We start from the raw sequence: 25357 nt of genomic DNA, 5'->3' as shown, positions 1-25357 counted from the left end.
CTCGATTATCAAGAAAGGGCAGAATTTATAGCCTCCTAATTTTAAATTCCTACTATCTGAGCACATACATCAACTTTAAAAAAAAGTTACTGATTACTAGCACATCGTTGTGTCTGTTAGCTAAACTTGGCAAGACACAGGGGAGAAAGTATATTAGAAAAAAATTGTATTTCATTTAGAAAGGGGGTCATAATAATGAACAACATGTAGATTTGTATAAAAATATATCTACTCTAGATTTAAAAGGAACTGAGAATATGTAAGCACAACACCCCCCACCTATGTATACATGCATGTAAGTGAAACATGATACAATTAAGACTTGCAGATACTAAGAACCAGTACTAATTTTTATAAAGTTTGAAGAGAGAGTTAAGATCTTAAGTTTATACAAAGTCTGAAATAAATACTTTTTGTGATGTTGTCCTGGGCTGCTCCATGACAAAGAGAAATCATGACCTCTATTTCATACTCCATGGGAGGTGTATCAGCATTCCAGCATTTCACAGGCTCCCACAAAGTCTTCGTGTTTCCAAACTTTCCATAGCTGAAGCAAGACATGGATGCAATTCAACAGCCAAAATATTATTAAAAGCAGATATCAATACTGTCTAAGTGGCATGGGAAAGGGCTTCATTAGGATCTTTTACCCTAACTTCTTATGTAAAACTGTTCAAGTCACTGTTTGGAAATTCTTTGGTGCTAGATTCAAGCTGCTCTTTGGACAAGCTAAACCTTCAAAACTACCACACCATTTGGCAAGGGGAACTAAACAGTTAGGAAGAGACTCTATTTTCATGATACACCAATAGAAATGTAACTGCCAGTCAGAAAACCTACCTTTTCTCAGATGGGATTATTCCATTCCTCCACATCACCATACTGACCATTTTAGAATTGCTCAGGTAGATAGCAAGCAACCTGAAATTTTCATTAAAACAGATGACAGCAACCTTCTGCCTAAACTCATGCAAATTTAACTCCTTACTACATAAATTATTCCACTACCTTCTTTGCAATTGATTGGTCAGTTATCAGCCAGTACGAGTGAAAATGGCAGAATCAGGCCCAACACAGCCTACAGGAGACAGATTGTTAACAGTTGCTCTAAACACACTTTTGTCCTCTCTACCAAAGTTTAGCAGCAATCTTTCAGTGTATTTCATTGAGATATCTCACATGAATGAGATACAGAATTTTCTGGATGACAATCTGGATATTCCTCTGATAGACCTTGGAAGGAATTTACACAGTAATTAATGAATGTTTTCCAGTTTCACTTTATGCCCTTAAAGCAGCCTGCTATAATGAAACAATCAAGGGGGTTCATTTTTAGTTTTATCTGGATGACAAACTGTATTCTAACTTCAGTGGTTCAGGTTATGTTTTCAAAATTTAAAACTCAAGATTCAGACACCATAATGTTCTGCCTTTCCTGTGTTCTCCTTCCCCTCCATTTCCTCTACTATAATTTGCTGTCCTTCTCAAAAGAGACTTTCTCCTCTTGTTATTTTTCTTTCATATACAGCCCTTCACTTAGCCTGAAGTTCAGAATAAAATCCTCTCTTCATATTGAAATTAAAATGCCATTGAATAAATTAAGCAAGAATGGAAAGGGATTTACAATTTTTTCAGACATTTCTTTATTAAGTAGAAAAAAAATATTACTAAGAATTCTAGCCAGAAACTGCACTATGTTTCTGCTGCGATCAACTCCATTCTTTCTCTGATTTGCTAGGCTGTGTCTGTGAGCAGCCATTATGGCAGCTTTTGCTCCCTGTCGTATTTTGAAACAGGTAAAAATATTTCAGCTACACTGTATGGCCAGATTGGAGTCACCTGCCAAGACATGAAGGAGTGGCATAGCTCAGGGGTACGCTTCTCTAACAATGTAATGGGATACCCAGTGCAGTTCTGAGTGGACACTCTCAATAAACCAGTCGTGCGTTACATACTGGATTCTGGATCTATTTTGCAGAGACTTCAGAAATGGCAAAGAGAAATGGTTTCAGCAGGAGACAAGGGGCTTTATGACTTTTCCCAAATTATTCCCTTTTTAGTAGCCATCATCTTGTTGGATAACATCTGGAACGATTAGAGGACGATATTTTAGACTGACAACTGGGCTGTCATTCACACTGTCAGTCAGCAAACATCCAGGTTGCCCAGGGTTACAAAGCTAGTTTATGCCTTTGTCCTGTAGTATTTAGTGCTGCTGATTCTTTACCTTGATTTCAGATGAAGTGGTTCTGACAGCCAGCACCAGGGGCAGGTAGAGAGCTCATGTTGATGGTGGGAGTCCCATAGTTTTGTGTGCGATGGTTTTAGAGCTTCCGTGGCAGCCCATAAGGCAGGAGACAACCCCAGAGTATTAGGGTGGGTCTAGTAAGTTCATCTGCTTTCAAAAAATAGAAGGGCAATGTTTATTTCTACCCTAGGAACACACCTAATTATTTTAGACTTATGTATCTGAATGGGAGCTTTCTTACAGAACCCAGCTGTCAGCAGACTTATTATCCTAAAACAGACCTGAAAACAAAACAGCTCAAAGCAACCTTGTGGTCCAAGGACGAGCAGACCCTGTGCATTTGTCAGCAGGCAAGAGAGCACCCTCACCAAATTAGCATCAAGAATAAATGTGCTCCACAGCAACAACTGCACGTTGCTCAGGCATTCCTCAACACACAGTTTAAATGTTGTTTCACTCACTCACTGTCTATGCACACCCCTGATCAAAACAAAGACCTCTGACTTGCCATGTTTCAGTTTGGGAATCCAGCTTTGGGCACTAAAATGCTGGTTTTCAAAGGGAGAAATACCCTACAGTTGTCAATGTTGTGATCATGTACCAGCTCTGATACTCAAGACCTAGAACACAGTAATCAGGAACCCAAGAACCAGAGCACCAAAGACAGCTTGCCTGCAGCTTTTTTTTGCCTCACTGCATTGTTTTAACACAAAACTAGTATTTCCTACAGACATACTGAGGGAAGGGAATATTCAAAAAGCCTAATAATTTTAAACTAACAAATGAGCTGATAAATTGAGATAAAGAATGACTAACATCCAGTTTGTTATCAGTAAGAATGCAAGTAAGTCACTATTATTTTGGTTCAAGACAGGTAATAGTAAAAGTCATCCTACTGCAGTGTTTCATGGACCAGTTTAAAACTCACAGCGTGTGTTCTGTGACATCTGCCTTCTGCAAACAGGTTTGTAGCCTTGTTCTCAGAAAACAGAAAATGAAAGGCTGTGCTCAAAGCAAATTTGCTTAAAAAATCAATAAAAATGCCTTAAAACACTGTGAGAAGTTGCATAGCCTGAAGGCAAGGAACTCCTTCAGTAATGTTTCTAGCTAATGTTTCTGAAGCATGCAAAAAAGTAACAAAATTCCATAAACAAGTTGGAGCAAAAGGATGACAATTTTTGCCTGATGTATGTATCCGAGATCATAATGCCTCTACACGGGGCTGTACTCTGTATTCTGCTTCCTGTGTACCTCGTTCCTGGTGCTCTACCAGAAGATACTTACAAATTACAGCAACAGAGAAGCTAAAACTAGAATTAAACAGGCATGTAGATGTGTGTGGATATGGAGTTAAAACAAAACGAGAAAAAAAATCTCTTTGAAAAATGCTTTGGTAGTTTTGTTCTGGAACTCAAGCCAACAACCTTCTATAGAGCAATAGGAAAGCAAGTAAATCACTATAATTTATTTATACTAACTTTTTAAATAGTTCACTCTGATTCTCTTTGAGTACCATCTCACAAACCTGGTTGTTAAGTATAAATTAAAACTATTCAAAAGGTAATATTTGGAAAGCACTTTTGCCTCCACAGATGAATGCTGCTGTATAATATGAACATTGACATATTTGACAAGGCAACAGAGTTAAGTGTGATACAGAGTCAGACTAAAGATTTTTTTCTTGTCTGAAAAACCCTTGTTTTGTTACTAATATTAGAGCTACAGAGGCCTATTTGACAAAAAGCACCTCCTAATTTGAGAGCTGTAGCTCTTAAGCTCCATAGTAGCAGCTATTTACCTGGTTGGCTCACTCTTCACAAAATGTGCCCATTAAGCTCAGGGGATAAAGCCAAAAAAAAAAAAGCCAACCACTCTACTGAGCATGACTGAACAAGAGACTGTGCTGGTATGTGTTTGATAAGAGATAGCAGAGGAAAAGGAGATAAACCTTGGACTGTGAGACAGGAGTTACACATTTCTATTTAGAACAATAAGGAAAACTATTATTTACTTTATTGGGAATAACTCATAGCACAAATTCTGGTTGCAGGTGTTTGGAGGATTTTCCCCAAGAGAAGGTTTTATATATACATACATACATACACAACACCAGTTTATGTCAAGGGAATTTATGCATGCACTCTCAACCGAGAGTAAATTTTAGCCCTTTTCTTGTTCACTGATGTTGTACAAGCATTTTCCCAGCTTGGCAGGGCTAAATTAAATTGGGCAACGTTCTGTGTGTGTTTGATGTCTGCTAAATGAAGTGAGCGTCCAATTCGTCATATTTACTCAAGCTCACTCAACTCTGGTAAAAATTAAAATGTTCCAGTTAATTTAACGAGATAATTCAGCTCTCTCAAATCTTTCTTGCTCAACATTTGTTGCTATTTAGAAGTCGAGGGTATGCACTGCCATGTAATTCTTTGGACAGGTCTGAGGACTCAGTAACAAACAGTAGACATTTAAGACACTGGACTGACATTATGTTTAATCTCAAGCAAGTTCCTGAGCTACCACTTGAGAGGAGAAGTCAGACCCTTTGGGCTCATTATTTAGAGAAAAGAGATCACACACAAAAAGCCATGGAACGTTTAGGAAAAAATCAGGGTGACTAAGGTAGCAGTTGGAAGATGAGAAGTAAAAACTTGCCACGTTGAGTACATTGGATAAAAAATATAAAGTAGGCAAGGGCTCCAAGAACCAAAATAATCAAAGTATCCACACAAAAAGCTCCTCATGCTTGACACTTGGAAATAACAGCTCTGTCTTGAGGTGAATGTGTCTTGATCTTGCAACTCTGTTTTATGTCAATACAGACAAAGAAGCCAAAACGTCATGCAATATTAGTAGCACATATGTGATAAAGTCCACTGAACTTAATACTTAATGAAACAAACCAAGACTGAGAATTTACAATTGGCCATACCTGTAATGCTGGGATTTACTCACAGGAGCTTGTACTGTTGCCTCTCTGCAAACCAGCGCCACCAGATGCGATCTGTTGGCTTGAGCACAGAGCCCCTCAAGGAGGACAGGAAACAGAGAGATCAGCCCCCTGGCAGAGCTGGATCTCTAAAGCTAAGGAAAACTATTCTAAGTCTCACATACAGGTGCCTTCAGTCCTTCTGCAATTTCCTGTGAGAGTGTGAAAAGACAGTCACATTTCAGTAAGAATCCATTAAGTATCTTAGTAGTTTGGCAATATTCACTATGAAGAAAATGCAGATAGCTGAAATGCAAGAAGCTAGTACACAAATACAGAGCAATTTAAGCAAAATCTTGCTGGGGATTTGAGTAAAATTACAGCTATGTGCTCTTGCTGCAGAATCAAAAGCAATGCAGAACGCACCTGGTTTTGTTATATAAACCATGAGCAGCCAAAGATGACTATGATTCACCCTTGGAGAGATGTAGGTTAGATGGGTGAAGAGGTGCCATGATAATAAATATATTTTAATGTGCAAGTATATGGGGTTTTTTTAAGTGACTTTTTTTCTTCTAGTGATTTTTAAAATGTTTTCATTTAGCATCCATTCAAAAAGACAGATGACACAAATGGTAGTATTGAACTGCAGTGAAAAAAAGCAAATATGATGCAAGAACATGATAGCAAAACCAAAACATCATTAAATGACTTTATCAATGATAAAGCACTTTTGAAAATACATCATTATTTCTACTCATTTTTGAGCAAAAGGATAATGCAGAGATAAATGTGAAGCTGATAAAATAGAAAGATAATTAAGAATAGCCAAGAATCTAAAAAAATCAAAACCCTCACCTGAAGAGAAGTTAAAAGCACAGGGTTATTTACATTAGAAATGAGACACATAAAAAGGACATTATCCAAGTATGAACACTGAATAGCTGGGAAAGGTTAAAAACTGCACCTAAGAACAAGGGATTTACTGAAGTGAAAAAATGGCAAATGCAACTATGATAACAAGAAACACTATTTTCATTTCATAACTGAACTACGGTAGAGAGATAAATAAAATATTTTTCTGTTTTCTGTTGTATAGTGCAATGTAGTAAAAACTGAAGCATTATTAATAAAGTATAGCAATATCTACAAATGTTATAAATCTAAAAAATATTTTTCAGAGAAAGTAAAATATTGCATTTAAACTTTAATTGGTTGATTAAGCTTCTTTCATTGTATCATGTATCAGATAAAAGTTAAGAAGACTCAGTCAAATGTTATCAAAGTAAAATATTTCAGTGATCATCAATTAATATTTGCACCCAAAGTGGGAACGGGGAAATCTTGAGAATTTTTTCTTCTCATTTTTGTATTTCATTTTTCTCAAAAAGGAAATTTTCATTTCTGGAGCTCACCAACACTGGATTTCTTTAAGAGCAAGAATTTACCACAGTTGAACTTTTACAAAGGAAAGAATATCCACAGTGATTAGAGAGAATAAGAATTTATATTTTGTAAAGAACACTAAATCTCTGGGACTTTCCCTACTTTCAGACACTCTGACTTGGTTCCTGGGATGATGAGCTGTGTTTACTTACTAAAACTTTTTTAAACCCTCTTCTGTGGCAACGGTAGGAGGAAGGAAGTGGGGCTGGAAGGAGCTCCATCCAGGTAGAAAGGTTTCTACATTGAGTGCTATGGGCTCATGGCCCAGCTAGACCAGCTCCCCAGCCACGCAGCACTGCTTTGAACTCATGAGATCAGGATTTCAACCTGTCTTCTCTATCAACAACAGGGAAAGGGCTCCCTGGAATGCCACTGAAGCCTTGCAGCTCTCTTGTGAATGGAGCAGAGAGCTGATATCAAAGGAATTTGGCAAAACGCTGTCCTTTTGTACCCAAGAACTCAAATCTGGTAACAAAAATGAGAGAATGAAACTGGAGCCAGAAGTGGAGATAGCCCAATAAAATACACTTTCAGTTCTTTTCAGGCTGAAAAAAACCTCTTGTTCGGCCCCTGTGCTAAAGATGGAAGAAGTACACACGCCCACTGAGTTCATAGACTGAGCATTACTTACAGCTCTTTCAGATGATGAAAAATGCAGATGAGGTTCATAAGACAACTCAGGGGTTTCTGCTGGGTGCTGCAGCATGAAGAGGTTGCCTTTCATACAGGACAGAAAGCTAAATTAGGTCCATGTAATGTTCAGAATTCATTAGAATGACCTTAGTTAAGCTTTGCTTGCATGCACACTATGGTATATGATAATATAGCCTGGAGCAACAGCAGTAGTGGTGGTAGCACTTTCTAAAATATTTCCACTACTTGAAAGCTGTTGGATTTGTTAAAATTTCTAAAAGGATTATAACAGGATGAACTGGGTTTTTTCCTTTTACTTTCTACAAGCCACTATAATAATATTACACAGAGCTTTTCATCTTCAAAGATCTTTACAAATCTTAGCAATTCACAGTAACTGAACAGTTATAAAACCATAGTAAAACTCATTTTTGCTGTCTTGCTAATTTCTTCTTATTATTTGTAAGAATTCACTTTAAACAGTAATAACTTCTTTAACTGGGCTGGTTCAGTAAATGTGACATTAAACTCATTACTAAAGGAATCTGAACAGTCACATATCCCATGTAATCATTAGTCATAATAATAATAAAAATAAAATATTTTCTGACTCCCTGCTATTCCAATAGAAGGTCACACACTTTTCTCCTTTCAGTGCAGTTAATTCATTGCTCTTTTACTACTTAAACCACAACCAGTACTAACATAGAAACAAGTACTACCAACAAAATCATCTTACCAAATATAACCAAGATAATATCTGTGTCAGGTAAGAACAAAATGTAATTTTATTATTCCCCTTTTCATTTCTGAGCAGTTTCTCTAATAACATCTAAAATGTCCCCACAACATTCAAGTTGTTGGTGTACAATCGGGTAATTTCTCAACTTAAAACTAGAGGTCTGTGTTTGCCAACTATGGGCAAATGCCCTCTGCTCCTGATCACTTCAGTGTGTGCTGAAGGCACTCACCAACCAACAGGGCTGACTCTCCTGGGCTTTACTTCACATCAAAAAAATACATGAATGACACCAGGTGCTTCTCAGTGCAGGGAAGGGAATCTGCATCCAGGCCTTGATGAAGTAGTTTCGTGAACCAAGACTCACAGGCACCTTTGCCCACTTATTCCCAAAAGCTGCTGAGAAGCTCAAAGGCTGCTGGCTTGCTCCTGGAGACCCTACTGATGCAAAACGCCTACAGAACCTGGAGCACTTTCTGCTCCCAGCACTATTACGAGTGTCCCAGTTTGAACAGCCTAATAATACTTAGCAATAACTTCTTTGAAGCCAGAGAAGGGGTCAGGCTTTTGATGCCCCTAAAACATTTCCTAACTGAGGCCTAATTCTGCAGCCCTTTCTCACACTGAGTAGCACTTAGCGGTCCCAGTGATGCCAAGGTGACAGCTTGCACGGAATTTTCACAGTAGAGGCAGAGAAAGAAAATGTAAAAACTAAATTTACACATAAAGATAAGTGGGCAAGGATAAAATACCTGTGTCAAGCATCACTCACTCATTCCTTCGTCTTAGTTTGCTCCACAGTAAGAGGGTATTTCACATCACAAGACTGCCCTTTGCACAAGGGTCCAACAAGGTCTTACAAAGATTTCATAAATGCTGCAACTGCTCTAGAGAGAAAAAAATGAGATGTCTCCTTCAAAGCAGGTGGAATTAGAGCAGGGAGGAGTGAGACAGGATCTCCTGACTTCTGGACCAAGTCTGGTCTTGAAGGTCAGTGCAGACTGTGGAGAGTAGTTGAATGAATAGCAGACTACATACCTAAAATAATAGAAAACAGGAGAGTGGTAGGTCATGAACATAAAGAAGTCTGAAAATGAAAAAAAACCACTCTTTTCTTTTTTCTCACAACATCCTTGCAGCATGTTTTTGGTGGGTTTTGTTTGTTTGGTTGGTTGGTTGGTTTTTTTCTGTCAACAGACTAAAGCCTGGATTCTGGCCTCCTGATAACAAGTAATTTACCAGAGCCTGGTCACAGAGAGGTCAGAAAACCATGTAAATTGCTTGGATGGGAAAGCCTCCTTCACAGGAGGAAGCTGTAGGTGGTAAGAGGTTCCCTGTCACAATTTTACATTCCCCGGATATAGTGATATAGAAAGAGACAAGAGAGCAATGCTGATCTTTTCCTATCACGCATCTTTGGCTGCCCTCTGTGGCAGGAACGGATGTCAGGCCTCCAGTAAATAGTGAGAGTGGTTTCTGTCCTTTATAGAAACAACCTCTACACAACTTTTCAGCAATTAGACAAGAAATTGTTTTAAACAGTGTCCAAAAGCTGAAAATGTTGTAGTGAGTTTTACTATACACCTAGTCGCTCATGTTAAATTTTTACTGTCACATATCCAGAGAGGGGATGAGACAATATACTCATCATATCAGACAAGGTTTACTTCTAGGGGATTTACTGTGGCGTTTGCATTTAATTTCACTCTGAATGCTCCTTAGTGATAGGGGGAAAACAGAAGATTAGACAGCATGCTCTGGGTGCTCTTAATTCTTCAGCCATAGTTACTCATATCCACATGCAGAACCAAGCTGATGGGTTGATCTGGAGTAGCTGTTTAGAGGGAAAGGCCTAATTCCCTGAGAAGCCACCTTCTGTCATGCTTTTCCTTTCTGGCCTACTGGAGAGGACAAGGACCCCTTCCTATGGGTCATACCCGCTCTCCTGTGCCACGCTGTATGCCTCCCCCATTCACGCTGCTGACCCTCAGGGAGCATGGCTGGGTCCTCAGAATGGGAAATACTTCAGTAGGGAGCTGGTAACTCCACGATGCACACAACCCACCACCGAGTAGGTTGTGCAGCTTCCTTCCACATGTCAAACAAACGTTTTACACTGAGCATATTGCAAAATGAGCACTCAGCTTTGCCAACTCCATTGTTCAGCTGCATCTCAAATTCTCCTTGTTTGGTGTTTGAAATAGAGTAATCTCATTGAATGAGACTGAAATATTTTTACCTGTCAAGATAAATGTCCTGAATATTCTCCTTTATGTCTCACTAAATACACAACAACCCACAAAATATTTCACTCAGCATTACACACCGTATTACTAAACAAACACAAATGTTAGAATCAAATGTAGTTGTAGTTCAATTAACACCATCACATCTCCCTTCTAGGGACATTTTTCAACCAACCTTTGTGCTAAAATCAACGTGGTTGGTCTGTGTTATTTAATTATTGTCTAGGCTTAAAGATCACCCTTTGCTTTTCTTTAATTTGAAAAAAGAAAAGCTTTTTTTTCTGGATTAACGCAAATATTAAACGGCAAGACTGTGGAACATAAAGGCCATGGGTTGCATTTTGTACAGGATAGGTTCTGGTTCAATGAGATCTGGGATGTGTGCCAAATTAATAGAAAAAATCCTGTTCTTCCTCTCCAATAGCCACAATGTTCATTATTAAGAAAAGCATATGAACCGCAGGATTTGATTTTAATAACACCAATGTCTTCATTAATCTGTACTTTCCATTTAGCCTCATTATTAAGTAAATGCCCAGTTAATGCAGCACCTATTATTGTTGGATTTTCCATGAAAAACCTCCTTTCCCTCTTCTTTTTTTATTCATTCAAGGACTATCAGGTGTGTGTGTCATGTTTTTAAACAGACTGTTCACTGTCAATGGCTGTTTTCTTCCCTCAGGTCTATGTAGCTACTCTAGTAATGTGTGATCTACAATGCTGATAAGTAACAAAAAAAACTAACGCAAGAGAACAAAACCTTGATAAAACCGCTCCTGACTCAAAACCATATTTGTTTTGGTGTTGTTTTAAATGCCGTCATGTCAAGGAGCCTCTTATATCACCTGCAACTGAGCTGATCTTTCCTGGATGCTCCATGCAGCCTCATTCTAAATCACGATTGCTGATGGCCAACATCGCTTTGTATCTGCCGAACAAATAGTGGCCTTTTGTCCAGCACAAGTTCCTAAACAAACTTAATCTCTCTAACACTGTGACAGATGACATTTAGATGTCCTTGTTACCCTTAAAATGAGTTTTATTGACAATCAGAGAACAAAAAGAAGGCCCAGATAAAGCCCAATGTTTTATAGGCCTGCTAACAACATCTTAGTTCTTAGTGCAGAGGGTGTAGAGAAAGCCTGGAGTTGCCCCCATTTTCCCCTGCTTTGCTATATCACCATGACAACAGATATAGAAATCACTTAGTGACTCCTAGAAAGAAAACACAGTGACACAGTACCCCTTGTATGGCGAATCAAACTAAAGCTTGCATTCAAATGGCTATTCAGCTTGGGCATTCATGTAGAGGATAGGGTGGATTTTACACAGGTAACAACAACAGAAAGGCCAGCAAGCACTCCAGCCACAGCATATGGTAAAGTCTCTGTTTAATTAATGCATCCTCAATAGAATTTATCCATTTAAAATTTGTTTTCTTTTACTTGAAACATCATTAATGTAAAGGGCAACATTAATCAACATCTTGCAACTTAAAAGGGCATTAAAAAGTGATCTTTCCCCCCCCATACACCACAGAATCTTTTCAAGTACTTTTGCTCACTGCGACTGATTTCAGGCAGTCAGAGTCCTTAATTGTAAGGCAAATCTAGAGAGGCCTCTACTGGCCAGCCTCTCCAGCTGCAATTTTTTCCATTTTTCAGTGACTTGGAAAAGCAAGCACTGAAGTAGCTACAAGCTTTTATCTTAAAGTTGCACACAGAACGGATTACTGATAAATATATGGTGCAAAACATAGGATAATTGTGCTTTTTTGAAGCTATCATGTAAGGTATAACTTTGCTTTTTTAAAAAAAAAAAAAAAAGTAAGAAGACTAGAAAGATTTATCCCAGCTGTGATGTGTTTGCCTCTATGACATTTTGAGACATTTTAAGATTATAGGTCTAAAAATTAATGGGTAATCATTTTCTTTTGTGGACAGGGCTCCCCTTAAAGTTGGGGCTTTAATCCACTTACATTTGAAATTCTCATACGCATGTGGCATTTTATATATGCATTTCTCACAACTGGACTAAAACATACATCAAAGCTCAGAGAAATTAAATCAAGAGCTCAAGAAAAGGAAGTTATTGAATGATAGAGGAACCCTGCTTCTCTGGGCTTTTCACAGTGACAACATAAAGACAAAGAACTTCAAAATCCCCCATTCAGGTAAAATTTAATGTTTCAGGCAATGGTTGTTGTGCTTTATGCTAATATCAGCAGTTTTCTACGGGGAAAAAAGTTTCTGTTGTATCCTTTAAATGAAAATATGAAGTGTGAGTTTGAAGACATTTAAAACTAAACTGACTTTCTTCCTTTAATTCTTATTATTCTACTTATTAACCACAAACCACAGGAATAAGACATATCTACTAGGCAGAGAATGCGACTCACTAGGTTTTCACTCACTACTGTATAGACAGGAAACTTCTAAAAACCCATGGAGAACGGGCAAACTGACAGGTCTGGTGAAATAAATCCCAAAGTTGAAGGCTGAAAGAAGAATTGATTCCAGAAATAAAGTGCAAAATGTTTATGGCAAATCAAATTAATCAGTTAAGCAACTTACCTTGGATTGTGATAGGTTGCTCCAAAACCTTAGCCTAACTTACTAAGATTTGTGTGTGTGTGTGTAGAATGCAAATCACAGTAATTCCTAATTTATTTATTTATTTTTTTAAGTCTATAGTCTCTAGTAAATCCTTAGGAAGTCACACAGATTATTTGCATTATACTTATAGTTAGAAAATTTTCAACCCTTGGATGATCTATAAATATACTTTTTTTTTCTAAATAGAAAAGGATTTAATAAGTATCAAATATCCTAAGAGCATTATCTAGTAAGATCTTAACATTTACACCACAAATCTCACATCACATAAATTCATCTGTCCTTCAGCTCGAAGACTATTAAAATGAAAAGCAAAAAAGTTATATCATGCCAGCCTCTCCAGTATAATTTACAAGTACCCAAAGAATAGGAAAAAAAATCTGTATTTTAAAAAGCCTGTATACATAGCTTGTATTTCTTACAGTACCCAGCATTCACTGCCTTTTTGTACAATTTTTGTGTGTCCATCATGCCATATAAGCCACCAGCTAATTTTACCTCTGATTACCTTTCACCAGAAAGGCTGGGGGTAGGGAAGGAGTTGTAATACAGGTCAATTCCTACCTCATGGTCAATGCAGCCTTTAAAAAATAAACAGCAGCTCTGGAGCTCGCCCTGCTAGTCCCAACAGTGACACCTCCTGGGGCAAGCGGGCTCCAGGCAGCTGCGAGACTTGCTCTGCTTTGAAGTACAGTGAGAGCTCCAGTCTGCAGAGCTGCACCAGTCCCAGGCCGAGAGTTTCTTTGAAGGAACTTTTCAGGACTGAAGCACTGCAGGGAGGAAAATGAACAATCCTGTTTAGTTACATCAGTTTAGTGAGGAAAGCACAGGAACCAGCGGCCATGTGGACGGACAATATGAAACACTAATATTATCCTTCAGGTATTTCATTAAAAAAAAGGGGGATTGAGTTTGGAAAGTAGTGCTCCAGAAATAGTTTAGGGATATATCCAATAACTGTGCCCACAGTGCAGGGCAAACGTTAGACACTGTGGCTTTCTTGCTTTTAGCGGGTTTTGTTTATTTGTTTGGTTTAGTGGGGGTTGTTGGGTTGATTTTTCATTTGTTGATTTCTTTCTTTGTTGGTTTGGTTTTATGTAGTACAAGCTCACCAGTGCAGAAAAGTTGTAAACATTTAAATATGTAAACATGTTAAATGACAGTTTCCACTGATCTCACAGCATTTCAAACCAAACGTCTAAAAACTATGGAACAAATAGTTTATAACCTCCAAGTCCAGTTCTGCAAACTCTAGGTAATGGGCACAAATCTTTGAACAGCAGGAACCCAGTAAGGACTGGTCACCACGAAGAGATTCTGTCACAAGCCACAGTTTCTTTCTTTCTGAAAGAAAATTGATAAAACTGGATTGTAGGAAAAACATATTCTAAATATGTCTAGATTTAGAATAGTGTTTCCTGGTGTTTGACTTTTAAAAAAGAAAAAAAAAATTGCAAATTTAACCCAAGACTACCCCTTTGCAAGTAGAGTAATTTTTTCCTTTAGATTCTTGCATAACTAATGTTGAACAAAAATATTATCAATCAGTTCACAAAAAAAAAAAATGGCCAAGAAATCCACAGTGGTATTTGATGTCAGGCTAATAAAAATAAAGTTTAAGAATCATACATTTTTAGGAATATGGACTCTTAGTATTTCATTGAGGAATCTCTGGCATGTGGTAATTTCCTGACAGAGATAGAATTACACAGATTTGGTGACATCAAAGTGTAAAAGAGCTCACACAAATTGGTTGCGAGGGTTTCTGTTTTCTTATTTCTAGTGAGTTCATTATTTCTATTTAAAAATCCAAACAAACAGCATATGAAAAACCAATTAATAAACATTTTCAGTATATGAATCTCCAGGAAATGATTCGGTGTACAAAAGTAATCTCAGAATGATACACAATTCCAGTCAAATCTAACAAGTGATCTGGTAGCTTTCTGGGAACTAGCACACTAGAAAGCACATAGAGAACTCAGGGAAAAAAAAACCTCTACAGATCTGCTTTTGCAGGTAAAGCTGAAATAGAATTTTCTGCATTTTGTTTGTCATAATTTGACAAATATGCAATTTACTAATTATAACAAAAAATCCAAAATTAATAAGCTGGAAGTTAGAAATCCACGGAGAAATTAATCACTACTCAAGAAATACATTTTTTTTAAATTCAGCTGCAAATGAAGTAGATCAAATCAGGGAAAAAAAGGGAAACAATGCAAAAACATGTTTAGTATTATTACCGGATTTATTAAAAAGCCCAGGAGTCTTACTGACAAATCTCTTTCATAAATATAATTCTTCCAATTTTGTTCAATAATACATATGCAAAAGAAATATTGTATATTGGCAGCACAGCAACACATGTATCTAAAAGACAGAATAATGTTTAAAAACATTTTAAGACAGTTTTATCTACCGGTCCCAGACAGAATATGCAGAATTACTCACAAACAGTGTATTTTACGCATCTTTATATTTTAAAGCATTATCAAGTTACAGGTAAACCGGGGAGGGGAAAAATCTGCCACTGCTGCCAAGTAGAAAACTCATTTTTTTTACTCTTACAGTCATATTTGAGATACTGTATTTACTTTCTGGTGGTGTGGTGGTGTTAATATATCATAAATAGGGTACAATTAAAAAGACCACAAAATACAGTAGCAGAGACAAAAGAAAGTTAAAAAAAAAAAAAAAAAAAAAAGCCAGGGCGGGGTGGAGAGGAGTGGAACAAGGACTAACCTGGGCTTGTATCTGGCTGTGCCTTTGTGACTAATATTACAGCTTGGGGAAGCCAAAAATTGCAAAATGGACGAAGTTTCCCCAAGTACCTGAAGCAGTAATTCACCTAATGCCTAAAACAGCCAGGAAACAGATTCCCTTTCTGCCTCAGAAGAGCCCATTTATCTATTTCACGGGGGATTTGTGCAGTGTAAAGCTCCAGAAAGCCCATGGGCTGACATGGGGAAATGGCATCCAGCAGCACAGGGCAGCCCAGGCAGCCCATCAAGAGCAAAGCCACAAAACAGAGCCAGAGGCAGCTCCAAGGCTGCCAACACAACTGCCTACAAAAGCTGCCAGCGAGCCAGAAACTGCTTGTGGGAAAATATCACTTACCCTTAGCATCTGGGTCCTGTGATTACTGCCCAAAGAAACACAGACTCGTAAGATAATGACAGGATAAATAGCACTTCATTTCTCCTATTTCTCCCCCTTTACTCCCACAGATTTTTGGTACACTAGCCCCCAAATGTGGGCACAATTTTTAAAAAATTTAGTTGTTTTAATCTTTGTGTTACTCATGAAGTATAAATGAGCCTTCCTGCTTCATCTCTAAAAATAGCTTTCACACGCGCTTCCCCTGGCTCCCAATGTACGACACATAGTGGGGCCATTTGTTACCATTATTGACATGTTTGTGGTGAACTGCAAGCATGTTTACAGTAGAAATGAAGTCCCTGCTCTCTTGGAGGTAATCCTGGGGTGTCTAAAAGACTCATGGGAGTCCTTGACATGGATTCTCTAAAACGAATTTCTGTTCCCATATAAATAAATTATCTTGGGGCCAAATATTTATATTTTCCTTCTATTTCAGGAAGGTAGCAGATGCAAAAGTTCCTGATGGTTCTAGCAATAGTGCCCTGCACTATTCCTTTGCTTTGGGACATGAAAATGAATGGGAGAAAAAGAGGAAGAGGAGGGCTTTGCACTTTCCCCTTGCAGTGTAACATAATGAGAAATGGGGCTTTTGCCACAAGTAAATAAGGCAAAGTGAGAACTGGCTCCCTGAGGTGATGGGTGTCAGAAATGCTAGTGAACATAAAGGCCAGAGATGCCTTACAGTAAGTGAATTGGCCCTAACTTCCCCAAACTATGCCAAAGACTGATCAGAAAATTTTACAGTCATTAGTTTTTGGTTAGAATTGATAGCTTTCCATTTTTCCTGCAGTATCTATTCACTGCAGTTTCTATTAAAAATATACAGTACTATCATCTTACCAGCATAGGCTGCTTTTTTTTCCTGCAGAAATTCACTAAGAGAAGTAACTTTAACCAGAATTGCAGTTTGTACATTTGCCCCACACTGAAACACACCCAGACAGTCACTCGTTAAAACTTTCCAGGTATGTGTAACATATATGGGACTGTGCAACATGCCAGGTGTTAAACAAAACATGAAGTGACATCATTCTGTGGACTGGGCTATAGCAAATACAATCTCCTGATGATCCACAGGGAAAAACTTACCTCTTTTTGGGGAACTTGATAGAAAATGACAGAAAAGTACAAGTTGTTATTGTCTTTATATGAGGAAATTGGGCAAATCTGTCTCTGCATGCACAACTTCATGTTAATAAGCAGCAAGCCTACACTAAATGTGTCACTAAAAATATTCTTTCTAGTAAGGAATAAGGAGCTTAGAGTAAAATAAACAAAATTTATAGAAATATCTGTAAGCTGCAGATATATTTAAGTGTATAACCAGCAACAAAATATCCAAGGGAGGCTAACCAATAACAGAAGAGGAAATTGTAAACTGGAGTTCCTGTATAATAAACAGAGAAATATGGATTCAATGCCACAATCTGTTTTCTTGTTTGTTTGTGGTTTTTGGTTTGGTTTTTTTTTTTTTTTTTTTTAATTCTCACAGACAGAAAGGTGTTTGACTTCAGCTATGGACTCTTTGAATCACTTGATCAAATGTAGCTGAGAGATTATTATTTCTATTTCTGTGTAAACTAATGAATTCCAAACCCCATTCAAATTTATAGTATTATTTATACCTTCATTAAAAATACAACAAACATTATTGCTAAAGAGTTCAGCTCCTTCTTATGCATTGGGCAGGGTCTATGTTAAAAACCAAATGTATTTCCAGTGTGAGGTTTAACTCTGAGAGGAAGTTACTGGACATATCATTAGTACTAGCCAGCCTTTTACTTGGAAACAAGAGAAAAAGTACATGTGAAACTGCATTTGTTTCAGTGAAACATAGCACAGAAAACTAACCAAGGTACCCATGATGTGCTACAAGACCCTTGCTTTCAATACTGTGAGAAGATGAGTACAGAAAACTCTGTTTGATAGCACTGAGTACAGTCAAAAGGAAACACATCTTGGATAACATCACATGTATACCAAGAGATAAATGACAGGCTAACTCTGTTTTATATTAAGCAGAAAAGTTGATGGTGTAACGACATCTTAAAAGGTTGTTGCTAAAGTCAGACTGTACATGTAGGCTTTCTACGCAATATCATAGTGCTGGTTTTACAATAATTAAAAAAAAGCAAAGAGAGATTATTTGTTCCTTTTAATACCTTGCTTCCTCTGTTCATATACAGTTTGTTTATTGCTTTTCTTTGTTCAGTTATCTTAGTGTCTTGAATATTTAGTGGCATACAGATCCTGCTTACATTCAACATTTTCATATTTCATTGAATTTAATCACTACAAAATCTTATGCATAAGTCACATTGTAATATTATTTGCTTCCACTCCACTGAAAATCATGTACGTTTTCTTGAACATGAAATATTTTTAATTTTTAATATGGAATTCTCTGAGAAGGTACACAGTTTCAGTAGTTAGGCCCAATGTTCCAAATAGAACATGTCACCTCTGTTTCAGGACAGAAAAAGGCATTGTATCTTACGTACTTTAAAAGAATGTCAGTGACACTTCATCCTTCACAATCTTATCATTCCAACATGACCAACAGAAAAATGTTGACGCTGTCACTAGTATTCATCAATTTTTTTTTAAAAAAAGGTTTTTTCTAAAATACATGTTTGTTTTTCTTCCTACAGAAACACACTCATGTTTTTTTAAAGGCAGACTTTTTTTTCCTCTTAAGACATCATCTGAAACTACAGAGAACTAGTTAGTTGCACACACACTCCATGTTCACCCTGTATTCTTTGGAATAACTGTCCAAATTTTATTAGGATTTCCTTATAATGATGTTATATGATGTCCTTGTGATAGCTGCATATGTAGAGATCTTAATATTGATTTACTGTGTCTTTTGCCCATCCTCAAGCAGTGTAGATAGCAATTACAGCTGTTGGTGGTATCTATTTTGTCTTTTCATAATTGTCATTTTTGGTTCTACTTAGGATTAAAATATGAAAATTGCATCATGTGCACATGAGTGGGGCTTCAGCCAAGTGATCAGCAATATCACGGCAGCGTCATCGTTTTCATCAGCATCCTCTTCATCTTGTTTATGAAAACTGTATACTGAGACATTACCTTTTAGAAGGAATGTATCATCACAAGAGCTGCCCTGACAAGAATCCCTCATTCAGATCATTAATATTTTCCCCCAAAAATTCATCAGGGACAGAGAAACACCTGTACAGCTGCACCAGATGTTTTTTGATAGTTCTGCTTGGGTTGCTGTCTGAGATTGATCAGTTCAGTGCTATTCCTTAGCTAGATCTAAAATCATTTATAAGCTCCTTATTGTTAGGGTTTTGCTCAGCTGAAAAGGTGCAGTGGCACATTCACTTTCTTAATTGCACAATGGATTTTTAAAAAGCAGTAAAAGTAAATAACTCTGATGAATAGTAAATGACTGTTCATTCTCTCCAGCAACCAAAACAAAACACATTACAACCATATGCTTGGAAGAGAGATAGGTAATATATGAGAGAAACAGCAGAAAATATTTTCTAACTGCCCAAGTTCCTGGTTTTAGAGCAGTAATTTTCTTCAGCACTTGAAAAACAAATCCTTGCACAGGACTCACTTGATGCTGGTTTCTGTACAATATGCTCATGTACAACACACAACTGACATAAGGAAGAGCAAGCATTACATGCAACATCCTTGCAAGCATCAACTTTATCTACCAGTACTCCAATCAGGGTATCCTCTCACTTGTCAATGAACTGAACCTTCTATTAAAGATTGAGCTGAACAAGGAAAAATGGTATGAGAAGGTGTTTGGTTTTGTTTTTTGGTTTTGTGCCTTTTTTTTTTTTTAAACACATACTGAATGGTTTTAAAAGATCTTTTGCACACATTTGGATACAGATGAGAACAATTAAATGCCCTCTAATAATTAATGTATATGCAATCTATATTATGCATTCTCTTATTAGAGGCTGTGGGGTTTTTGTTGCAATCTAGCTAATAAAGGCTTTCTTTTCCACAAGAGAATTTTGACAGGGTTGACTCCAGACGGCTTTCCAGCTGAGGTCTGGGGCCTTGCTGAACCTTCAAAATTTTCCCATTTGAGCTGCATCAAAGTGAAGGAAATTCAAGGATCACTAACGTCTCAGATGGTAGCACTTGCCCTAACAACCAAGGTTCAGGAATTCTTTGGAGCAGGCTGAGGTCATTTTTCTCCCCTTTTCTCCTAATGCTTTTCTCTATTAATCAGAGCTCACAGCTCAGATTGGTCTTCAACTTCCTCCCAATCCTCGCTAAGCCTGTCATTTCTAGCTATTATTTACTTTAATGGACTTTGGCTGATCCCTTATGAAGCTTTGGATCTGAGAATAATAAGGCTGGAGAGTAACGGGCACAGACATGGGTGTGGGTTTGCCTGCAGATTAACCGTGGCAGATGGGCTTTATTGCGGTTTCCTGTGTGCCGAGTGTTGATTGAGAGGGTATAATGAGAGAGGTGGTGTCTGCACAATGGCTGCAGCCACTTCATTGCACCTCGCGTCTAAACAACCCCATTTTTCTAAATCTTTGGGTTGTGAAATTTTAGGAAGTCAGAGCACAAGAACAAGTACAAAAACAACTGTAAATAACCATGAATGTTAATCCAATCCTAATTGGTCCCTTCTTTCATTATGGGTACATTTTGCTGAGCTTCCCCCCCCCCCTTTTCTTTTAACAAATGAATGATATGGACAGCTATGCATACATTTGACTTTTATAACAGTTTACCACAAATATTGCTTCATATCAACTTATATTATTATTAATATTAATGTCCCATTAGCTTTTGCATTATTAACATCAGCAGCAAAAGCTTATCTTGCAATCATCCTGTTATGCCTTAGGTTTTTGTCATATTGGGGAAATTTGTTTGAATTAAATTATCTATTGTCTAAAGAATATCAAAAATAACAGCAGGAAAATTGCTTAGTATCTGGCAAAATGTGTCAAAAATATGCTTTTCTAGGCCCAAATGCCATTAACTTTCAACAGAAATCAGATGATAAATTATTTTCAGCTATAGGTACTATCAAGAGATCTTTTACAAATTCCCCATTTTAAGGATTTTACTTAATTCCTCCCTTTCACTGATGGATTAAATCACAACTATTGATTCTTTTCTTCCTTTGGGGCTTTACCCATCTGTCCTAACGCTTTCATCCCAGCACCCCTTGGGCTGAGAGAAGTGTTCTACAAATGAACCAGTGAAAACCTGGAGAAGATTCCAGGTCAAGTTTGTGTACAAGAGTTTAAATTTTTAGTGACAGTCTTCCCTTACCACAGACGAAAGTTTCCACACAGAGCTGCACAAGCTAGCCCCACCAATTATCCTCCTCCTTTGAAAACCATTATCAAGTTTTTCAAAACTTCTTTCATTTCACTGTTGTCACTTGATGAAAAGGAAACTAACCACCATGTCAAGACAACTCGGCTGCCTGGCAACCAAGGGCCACATTTTAATTCTGACTTGCTTCTGGTCTTGACTAATGGAAAGTGACTATGTAAAGCCAGTCAGTAGAGTTGTTTGTCACTTCTGAAATGCAAACAAAACTATATTGTTTCCAAAGTCCTGGGCGTGATTGATGTAAAGATTTACAGTAACATCATTCATTTGCCCTTGTGTTTTAGTGGGATTGATGTCATATCTTTTCATGCTTTATTAAATGCTTTCGGAGAACTTAAAGACATGATGCTTTTTGTCCTAAAGAATCTAAAGAGATTTTTCTTATGCAAGAAAACTGGACTCCAGCTTGCAAGATTAAATGATTCAACTCAACATGTGTCTGTAATTTAATAAGAAACATCGGCCCAGAAATGTGAACACATAACAAACCGAAAGAAAAAAAAGCCAAGACAGGAAAAAAAATAAAATCAACAGACAAGGGGGAGGGGAAGGAAAGATACACTACTAAGTCGCCAGCAGTAAAGCTTGTTTGGACAAAATTTCCCATAGCTGTGCTAATTTTTTTCACTCTCAATACTAAAAAGAAAAGTTCAAATTCTGCTCCCCACCTCTTTAACTGCAAATATATGCAGTCACAAATATAAAACATGTGTCGATTTTTCTATAAAACATTACTGAAAACATTACAAGTAATATCAACATCAATTATCCTGACTAACTATGACAGATTCAAAGAGGTTTAAACAGCTTGTTTCCAAAGTAATCTAAAAAATCCCCTCTAAAAACAATTATATTGCAAATTATTTTTTAAAGGCCAGGTTGACTTTTCTATTAAATTAAGAATTAGGAGAGGATGAATGAACCTACAGTCTTCTCCTCTGACACAGGAAGACAGACACACACATTCTCCATGTATAAATATAATATTTTGTTGTAACACACACACACACAAAATATTTTTTTATATATATGAAACAGAGAGGAAAATACAGCAGTACTTTCTTTTCTATTTCAAGTATATAAATCATTCTTCAAATGCCTATCATGCACTGAGGCAATAATTTAATGAATATTTAAGGTAGCGGGCTTAGGCTTTTGCAAATATATCAGCATCAGTGCTATGCTACAGTTGTTTTCCAAAATCAGTACATTAGCTTTTTGCTGTTCTGGTAATACCTGCTAATAAGCAGACTCTTGTCATTAATTTTTTTAAAAAACCCCAGATATTAAAATTTACGCACAGTAATAACATATGCTGTAATTACTTTTGCCAGCTGGGATTCTTAGGGGTAGTCCACAAAGCATCCAGCATGTCAATTGTCTGGGCAGATATTTAAAAGTTTAGGTGAAAGGAACACATTTGTGAAGAAAAGGGAAGCATTCAGCTTTCTTTGAGTCCTGGTACCTCTTGGTCCATGGTGGAGGGGGATCCCATTTCGAGCCTTCCTACAAATCAAGCTGTCCTATACTGAGCTCATGCAATGCAACCCCCCTGCCTTGCATCCTGAGCTCAGATGTGGGACTTCATACCCCATGTTATCTAACCTTGACAACCAAATGGTCCAAAGTATGAGTGCTCAGCTCAGCATCAGCACTCTGTCCTACAAGGTAAGAGGATAATAGGTATTGATTACAGGTGGCTGCTGGGAGCTATTATGTGGATTCGGTCCCCAGAATACGACAGTATTACTGTCAGTGGGGTGAGCAGCTGCCAGAGCCCCATGAGCAGGCTTTCAGCTGAGGGTCAGGCTGCAAGGGGTCAGAGCACCCAGCAGAGGACAAGCAGAGATAGCCCAGCACCAAGAGCACCACTGCTGTGGCTCAGCAGGGGACACTGTGGGACTCCCGGCACTGAACCTGTTGGATTGTCAATACTTATAAACAAGGATGTTTGCCTCTCCACCTTCCAGAAAATAATTAAGATCTCTGCAAGGCCTGCTTCTTCAGGATCACTCAAGGTATGATTAAGTTGAAGAATTAGTGACCTCAAGGAAGGAGAAGGAGGAGGAGGAGGAAGGGAAGCAGCTGCCCAATCTTTCCTTTGAGTGGAAGTCAGGACTGGCTCAGACACAGTAGCTCCATTGACTCAGGAAAATAATTATGCATTCATTCAGAAGATTATCTAATCAGTCTAGATCTAGATATTAAGTCAGTGGGTTACCTCAACCTACCACCAGCCTCAGCAAGCCCTGCATCTCCAAGAAGAAACAATTTAAGAACACGCACATTCCAGGATCACAGCATTTTTACAGTCCTCATCACAGCAAAAACGCAAAAGCTGGGTGTAAAACTGTCTCTCTACAGCCAAATTACACACAAAGCGTGTTGTAAATCAGCTTCACCCCAGGGAAGGCAAGCTGTAAACTACCTATCATTTTACACAGCTACGTCTAACCATCATGGCGGAGGAAGCCTGAAAAGGTCAAGAGATTTTTCTAAACTACCTACATCTCCGGAGTAGCTCAAGAAGCCACATAATCTAAAGTCCTCAGATAGTATCTCTCTCTGTTATTTGTTTGCTTTTTTTTTTTTCTTATGGAAACGAATGTGTAGCATTCTAACTGCCTTCAGCTTCTGCTGAATTAAACACATTCCAGCGTCTCTAGAGCAGCACTCAGGCAGTTGCACTCTCCCTTGCACTCTCCTGGGTAATCCTTCTGGGGGAAAGAATACATAACGAAGCCCTCAGCTGACACTTTGGGAGGCCTGCCACTGCTTATTGCCATGTTATTTTTCAACTGATTCAAAGGTAACACAAGGGCTGAAAGCTTGTAGCTACTTCTTTTGAGAAAATGGAGTCCAAACAGCCCCTCTTAATCCTGGGCATCACCCAAGAGACTCCAGTAATCTACCTAAGATCAACCATAAATTCAAAAATAAAGAAAAAATATTCTCTTCTGTGGTTTTTGAAGGCCCATGCTCCTTTCCAAAAACAAATATGCAAATCAAATTGCAGTGCAACTGATTGAAACTTTATACAATTGTTCCAGGTTCATAAACATTTCATGAACTCAGATTAAATTTCAATTACAATACAAGCACTTCCATGAATGGCAGAATGAAGGATGCCTGTTCTCCCCTGGTTTTGTGCTCATAGTTAGATTCCCTGGACTCCAGGGACTGCAAAGCTCCAATGGAAAGTGTTGCCCCAGGTGGGACAATCTCTGTCCCGTGAGGACTCCTAATACCTTTCCCTCAGTGGGAACACCAGCACATCTTCCCTTGCTACCAATTTCCACAAAACCTATAGCAACTGGTCAGCAGATTCACTACCTGTAGTGCATGCACTGACACAGACATAAAATGCAGAAATATGTGATCATATAAAACATATTTACAAACTCGATAAAAACTGTATTTCTTTGGATATAGACAGAACCAATGACAGGCCAAGGCTACACACAACAGGGACTAATACACGATCCAGTGGTGAACCCTGTCTCTTGGTCACAGAAAGATCTTTTCCTCTGACTCCTGGCTAACCTGCCCAGCATAGGACTTGTCTGCCTTTCCATCTGGTTTAGCCAAAGCTCTTTCATCTTTTACCTTGTATGCTGCTGCTTTCTCTCTTTCAGCCCTGCCTTTCAGCTGCTGCTGAGCTCACCTTCTCCCTGCACTGCAGGCACGTTGCCTCTTCTGATCCCCTGGCTAATTCTCATCAGCAATGGCATTCACAGCCCATGCCACCACTCCCAGGAGCGCAGGCAGACACTCCCCTGCCTCTGATTTCAATTCACTGGGCTGTTTGCAGCCCCTCACCTTGCTTCTGGCAGATGAGGGCTCTTCAGCTAGGCTCACACTGCCCCCTGTCCCAAGAAAGGGCTCCGGCTCTTCCAGTGTCTTAAAATCCTGATCACCAGGACAGGGATCACTACTTCTCGTAACTCCACATGATGCACTGGTGCCTCACATTGTGCA

The 25357-nt window shown here is 38.2% G+C and overlaps 1 long non-coding RNA gene across 10 annotated transcripts in view; it reads right to left on the bottom strand.

Moving 5' to 3' along the window:
* The window catches only part of LOC126636429 (uncharacterized), an 88182-nt gene that overhangs the window by 28901 nt on the left and 33924 nt on the right, over positions 1 to 25357 (bottom strand). For 2 of the 10 annotated variants that reach the window (XR_007627979.1, XR_007627980.1), the window contains 6 exons: positions 13418 to 13623; positions 8745 to 9030; positions 7252 to 7337; positions 5178 to 5386; positions 2228 to 2395; positions 411 to 547 (listed from right to left, as the gene is read on the bottom strand). This is a non-coding gene — a long non-coding RNA (uncharacterized LOC126636429). Of the gene's footprint in view, positions 1 to 410; positions 922 to 2227; positions 2399 to 5177; positions 5387 to 7251; positions 7338 to 8744; positions 9031 to 13417; positions 13624 to 25357 lie in introns of all 10 variants that reach the window. The other 8 variants (XR_007627977.1, XR_007627981.1, XR_007627976.1 and 5 more) reach the window with 8 other exon arrangements.

Source organism: Myiozetetes cayanensis, unplaced genomic scaffold (assembly GCF_022539395.1).
Source record: "Myiozetetes cayanensis isolate MyiCay16 unplaced genomic scaffold, myiCay2020 scf13, whole genome shotgun sequence".
Classification (NCBI taxonomy): Eukaryota; Metazoa; Chordata; class Aves; order Passeriformes; family Tyrannidae; genus Myiozetetes; species Myiozetetes cayanensis.
This window is presented reverse-complemented; position numbering and strand designations above follow the sequence as displayed.